Below are 6,982 nucleotides of genomic sequence, written 5' to 3'. Positions count from 1 at the left end.
TTTCCACAGGAGAGGGCGCTTCTCATATTCTATTTGCACCAGGGATGTGGCATGGCCTCATGATGCAATCTTCAAGTGAAAGCAACATGAACCACAAAAAGAGAAATCTGTTATCCCCAATTAGACTAATACTAATATCCTGATAATAGATTTTAGTTGTTGCCATCACAAACAATTGGTAGGAAAGAGTAGTCTTGTTATGTCTCATCACTGTACTTCAAATCGCTGATAACTTCTAGGGTTTTACTCTCTTACTCCGCCCTGTAAGAAATGCTCAGAGATAATGAAGCAAAAACCAGCCTTGCAGAGAGATGGAAAGTCTGCTGATGAGAGATGATAAGCTATGTGGTAAGAATTTCACAAAACATCACATGAATATCATCGACATGAGCCACCTCAAAATAAGCGTTCTCAGTACACCATGCACTGATCTATCCTGTTTGGCAGCCTCGGTCTGTAACAGGGCCCGTACATTTTAGCCCATGATCACAATGCATCCCCTGTACGTTCAAAGGTCTGTCATGAAATATTTTCTTGAGGGAGGTGAAGAATCAAAGAGAAGAGAGATACTGTGGGGAAACAGTGTTGTACAATGTACAAAGTCCTGAAAAGCCTTGTAAATCTGGAGTCACAGATGTTCTGAACAAGCATGCAAATACCCGAGAAAGCTACTTAGAAATGCATCAGTCTGCATCACAGTTCCCCATCTGTAAAATGGGACACTTCTTCCCTTGAGCATTGTTTGTCTTCTCGGTTTAAAATATAAGCCCTTGCAGAATACTAGAAAGAGTGCGCAGGTGTGTCGTATGCATATTCAGAGATTACTGCAATGGGGCAGTGAATGGCTTGGAGGCGAATATAAGGTACTAAAGCACAAATTCTAATGAGTCAGCACTTTCAGGGTCAGATTCAAAGCACTTTATTTGCTTCTATTTATGCCGGGGCATTAGGAAAAAAATGCAGAGTTTCATTTTAAATTTGGGTCTCCTTCTAGTAACGTGGGCACTAGACCCTTGGGGACTTCACTGGGATTTTTCCTCACTGGGATATCATAGAATCATAGAATTGTCTAGGTTGGAAGGGACCTTCAAGATCATTGAGTCCAACTATCAACGTAACACTGACAAAACCATCACTAAACCATGTCCCTAAGCATCACTTCTACCCATCTTTTAAATACCTACAGAGATGGTGATTCCACCACTTCCCTGGGCAGCCTGTTCCAATGTTTGATAGCCCTTTCAGTGTAGAAATTTTTCCTAATATCTATCCTAAACCTCCCCTCGTGCAACTTGAGGCCATTTCCTCTTGTCCTATCGCTTGTTACTTGGGAGAAGAGACCAACCCCCACCTCTCTACAACCTCCTTTCAGGTAGTTGTAGAGAGCGAGAAGATCTCCCCTCAGCCTCTTTTTCTCCTGGCTAAACAATCCCAGTTCCCTCAGCTGCCCCTCATAACACTCAGCCACTCCTCATAAGACAATATTTTGGTATTTGGAGGTGGTTTCTTGATTCCAAAAGGTAAGAGTAACGTCGATCCACAGAGTTGACTTCCAGACTGGAAACACACAGGGCCAAGTGCTCACAAAGCTTATAGTACCTCTCTGGGTAGAGAACTGAAAACAATCAGTAACACTAATAGCATTTGCTGATGTAACTTCTACATGCAGTAGGCCACCAGTAATAATCTTTAAAATCCTCAGTGCTTTGAGATCTATCCATGCGGACACTGCCTCTCAAGGGGCACAATTTTTGTAGGTTGGGAAGCATTTTCTTAGCACCAGATTTCTGGAATGGGTCTCTGACAGTGAGAGCCTGATATGCTTGGGGCAACAGCACTATTACTTACCTATTCGATTAATTTGGGATCATTTTTTGCCTTTCTCAAATGTAGTTGAGAAGACTGAGCTCACACTACCCCATAAAGGTAGTTTTTATTATCGTACATTTGACATTTATAGGTGACTTGGCAATATGCTGGATAAAGGACATTTGATAAGGTATTAAAAAAAAAAAAACATCATTTTCCATTATGTACGGTTCCTGTCTACCTCTAATTCTTTTGGTCAATTCTTTCCTAAAATAAGGCTTATGAAAATGGATAGTCCATAGCTCTCAGTGGAACGCTGCACTTAACTGGTTTGCTTGCAGTAATAGCTGTGTCCCAGAGATAACAAACACACAAGGCTCAAACTAAACTCAGGACTGGATGCAGTAATATGCAAAAGGGAAGAAAAATGTACATTAAAGAACAAGGGAACTCAGGAGTATGACTGACTGCTTGTTTTCTTGAATGTTACTGTGGGAATGGGCCATCATCAAAAGGCAGGAGATTCGAGCCAGGCCAAGGACAAACACGAGGTTTCTGTCAGAAACAAGAATAAAAGGGGTGAATGGGGAACTCCCTTTGCACACGGGGGTGTGAAGCAGATACAGACAGACTGTAACGTAATAACAGAAAAGATTCAATGGGAAACAAAAGGTCAGCAGGTAACTTCAGTAGTCCACAAAAGCAGAATTCAAAGGCGTGTGTGATTTTATAACTGAGCATGGGGCTTTCCCTAATGAGAGGCTGAGTGGACCCTGCTTGCTTTATTCAAGGACGAGTCACTCCCTCTTCTGACCAGAAACATTCCCCTCTCATGAGAGGGAAGAAGCTGGAAATTATATTAAATATTTGTCCTTTGATTTTCTTATCATTCAGTTTCAGATACTAGAAACATTTCTTAGTCAAATTCCAAGATGAGAACCAATACTGTACAAGGAAAAGTCCCAGAAAATAACCTATTTTTCTCTGGAGATACTGAAAACCATTACAAATATATCAACGTTAAGTTAAAGCAAAGTGGTGAAACCAGCCCTCCTTCCCTGAAGGCTGTGAAAAGTTGAATGTGAATCTGAACTATTTTGGTGGCCTAGGTTTCAGATCATAATGACTTCAAACATCCAAAATTTTGAGAAAATCTTTTTTTTTTTTTTAATGTAGAAATGTAACTTGGACATATCCTTTCATGACGTAAAACAATATTAATGTATAATCCTGACTTGTCAGTGGTTCAGCATCATAAGACTGATTGACTAACATGAAGAAAAGCTTTCATGAAAGGGACCTATTATTCAAATATTCAACACAACAGTCAACTATGACCACTTGGGAAGATTACAAGAATGCTGTCAGAGTATGCAGGGATGAAAACGTGGAAAGCCAAGGCCTCCTTGGAATTAAACCTGGCAAGGCATGTCAAGGTCAACAGGAAGAGTTTCTTCAAATATATTGGAGACAAAAGGAAAACCAGAGAAAACTAGGCCTGCTGTTAAATGAGACAGGAGCCATGGGAACAAAGGATGCAGAGAAGGCGAAGTTACTGAATGCCTTCTTTGCTTCAGTCTTTACTGCTCAGGCCAGCCCTCAGGAGTCCCAGACTTTGGAGAAAGTAACAGGGAAAGTCTGGATGAAGGAAGACTTCCCCTTGGTTGAGGAGGATCAAGTTAGAGATCAATTAAGTAAACTGGATACCCACAAGTCCACGTGTCCTTGTGGGATGCACCCACGAGTGCTAAGGGAGCTGGCAGAAGTCATTGCTGGGCTGCTCTCCATCATCCTTGAAAAGTCCTGGAGAACAGCCGAGGTGCCCACGGACTGGAGGAAAGCCAGTGTTACTCCAGTCTTCAAAAAGGGCAAGAATGAGGAGCCAGGGAACTACAGGCCAGTCAGACTCACCTCCATCCCTGTAAAGATGATGGAACAGCTCGTTCTGGGTGTCATCTCAAAGCATGTGGAGGAAAAGAAAGCTATCAGAAGTAGTCAACATGGATTCACCAAGGAGAAATCATATCTGATTAATCTGATAGCCTTTTACGATGGCATGACTGGATGGATAAATGAGGGCAGGGCAGTGGATGTCGTCTACCTTGACTTCAGCAAGGCTTTCAACAGAGTCTCCCACGGCATCCTCACAAGGGAAGCTTAGGAATTGTGGGCTAGATGAATAGACAGTGGGGTGGATTGAAAACTGGTTGAAAGATGGAGCTCAGAGGGTCATGATTAGGGGCACAGAGTCTAGTTGGAGGTCAGTGATGAGTGGTGTTCCCCAGGGGTCAGTACTGGGTCCAGTCCTCTTCAATATATTCATCAACGACCTGGATGAGGGGATAGAGTGCACCCTCAGCAAGTTTGATGATGACACAAAGCTGGGGGGAGTGGCTGACACACTGTAAGGCTGTGCTGCCATACAGCAAGACCTGGACAGGCTGGAGAGCTGGGCAGAGAAAAACCTTATGAAATTCAACAAAGGTAAGTGTAGGGTGCTGCACCTGGGGAGGAATAACCCCATGCACCAGTACAGGTTGGGGGCTGACCTGCTGGAGAGCAGCTCTGTGGAAAGAGACCTGGGAGTCCTGGTGGACAACAGGATGACCATGAGCCAGTGATGTGCCCTCGTGGCCAAAAAGGCCAGTGGCATCCTGGGGTGCATCAAGAAGAGTGTGGCCAGCAGGTCGAGGGAGGTCATCCTCCCCCTCTACTCTGCCCTGGTGAGGCCTCATCTGGTGTACTGTGTCCAGTTCTGGGCTCCCCAGTTCAAGAAGGACAGGGAACTGCTGGAGAGGGTGCAGCAAAGGGCTACCAAGATGATATGGGGACTGGAACATCTCTCTTATGAAGAAAGGCTGAGGGATTTGGGTCCTTTCAGTCTGGAAAAAAGAAGCCTGAGGGGGAATCTTATCAACACTTATAAATACTTAAAGGGTGGGTGTCAGGAGGATGGGGCCAGACTCTTTTCAGTGGTGCCCAGCGACAGGACAAGAGGTAATGGGCACAAACTTGAGCATAGGAAGTTCCACCTAAACGTGAGGAGGAACTTCTTTCCTTTGAGGGTGGCAGAGCACTGGCACAGGCTGCCCAGAGAGGTGGTGGAGTCTCCGTCCCTGGAGACATTCAAAACCTGCCTGGACGCGTTCCTGTGCAACCTGCTCTAGGTGAACCTGCTCTGGCAGATGATCTCCAGACATTCCTTCCAACCCCTACCATTCTGTGATTCTGTAACTATGGGTTGGGAGACTACTGCCTCTATTCTGAACTATGCAGCAGAAGTTTCATTTCAGAAATGACACTGAGAAGTTACTTCCCCTTTTCTATACTTCCAGTATTTGTTTTGGATAAACTTTGTGTTTTCCAGTGCAATTCAAGCCCTGATCGCTTTTAAATCACGGAACGATGTTTTCCACAAGAGGGCACCAGACTCTAGCCTATTTCTCCTGCTGGCCATGGTGGACTTCACAGTGGAAGAAAAAAAAATTCGTATCCCTTATATATCTTAAGTTCACAGCCTGTAATCATAAATTTGTAAGATTTCATGCTGCTAGGTAAAACAGTCCGTACAGATGAGTGTGTGTATGTGTGCTCATGTTACCATACAGCTGTTGAAGCAGACATAAGATTCGTTTATAACGTTTATCCAGCTATGGCAGAAACATGTAATCTTTTTGAAATAGTGGCTACAAACAAGAACAACAACAAAAAAAACAGCATTGAAAACAATCACGAAAAATCATGGGGAGAAAAAGAGAATCAATTCCCTTGCATCACACAACAAAAACTGAAAGATGACGGGACTTGCCGGGATCTGTCCGTGATTCCCTGGAGAGGATGTAAGTGGCAGGAGGCAAACATACCATCTAAGGCATTCAGCTGAGCCACAGCCCCTGCAGTATCTAAACACCCAGCAAATTCTAAACAACTCTTTCACAGAGTCCCACTCTGCCTCCCTGCCTTGGCAAACCACTCTCCACATCATCCTGCACCACCGCTCACTGCAGCTCCTGTGGCTTTATCCCAAGTCCATTGGCATTTGGGGCTATTTGTTAGTCGGATTAAGTAAGGCCAATTAAAGATTTATTATTCCGTTAACATTAGACATGTTGAAATGTTTGCTGGGAACCAAAAGAGGACCAGGAGACACGAGTTACCATTCCTTTATTGCTGTCAGTCCCATCAAGGCACAGGACTGCAGCAGAGAATAAGACCAGCTCACAGCCTGTTATCTGTGTTCATATTCATGTTTCTAATTGGGTTAACCTTTTAACCAGATAAGGCAAGACAGGCATTAGCAATCATTCTTTTAGAAAAAGATAGGGTAAAAAAATCGCGCCTTAGTTTACCTACTTCTTATCCTCATTTTTTGATATCCTCGTTAGACTATAATTGCTATGTTTCTACTACAATTTATTAATCTTTTTTCTTATATACTGTTTAATTCTGATAAGTAACCATCAAATCAACATCAGCAATAATTTGTGGATACAGTACATTTTCTAGTTTAACCTACAAATTCACCAGACTCTGAAATAGAATTTGGAAACAATCCAAACACTCCAATGAGACATCACAGCCTTCATCTACTATTCCAAGGAGCAGAGAGGGTCAATTTAACTTGCAGATAAAGCATTAACTTCTATACCAGCATATTGCTCTTATGGATGCTTAATATTATTCTCCTTGTTATTAATGATGGGTCTAAGGAAAATCACATTTCACTAATGCTATCAACGGCTTGTTAGTACAGTCTCAACTGCTAGAATTAACTTACTGCATAAGAAATTCGGTGTTCTTATTTTTCTACTTTTTTCCTCTGGTTTTCATGGTCCAAATGCTTAACAACTTTAAGGCAAACTTAAAAATAAACATCTGACCTACATATTCTTAAAATTGTTTTGTTACCTTTAACTCTGCTTTTGAATTGTAACTCTCCAGTTTGCCACTACTGCGGAAATTAGTTTCCCACTGGTATTGTAATTTTCAGGGACACAACTTCTAGAAACAGCACGGTGCCTTTCAAAAGGCTGGTTTCAAGAGCAAAACACTGCAATATCAAAAGATGCAGAACAGCAAAGGTGTAAGGCTCAAAGCTGGCCTAAAAGATCTGAAAGCCACACTCTAATGTATGTTCGAGGACATATGAAAAAGGAATTATTCATTAACTTCT

This window comes from Rissa tridactyla, chromosome 4 (genome assembly GCF_028500815.1).
Source record: "Rissa tridactyla isolate bRisTri1 chromosome 4, bRisTri1.patW.cur.20221130, whole genome shotgun sequence".
Classification (NCBI taxonomy): Eukaryota; Metazoa; Chordata; class Aves; order Charadriiformes; family Laridae; genus Rissa; species Rissa tridactyla.
This window is presented reverse-complemented; position numbering follows the sequence as displayed.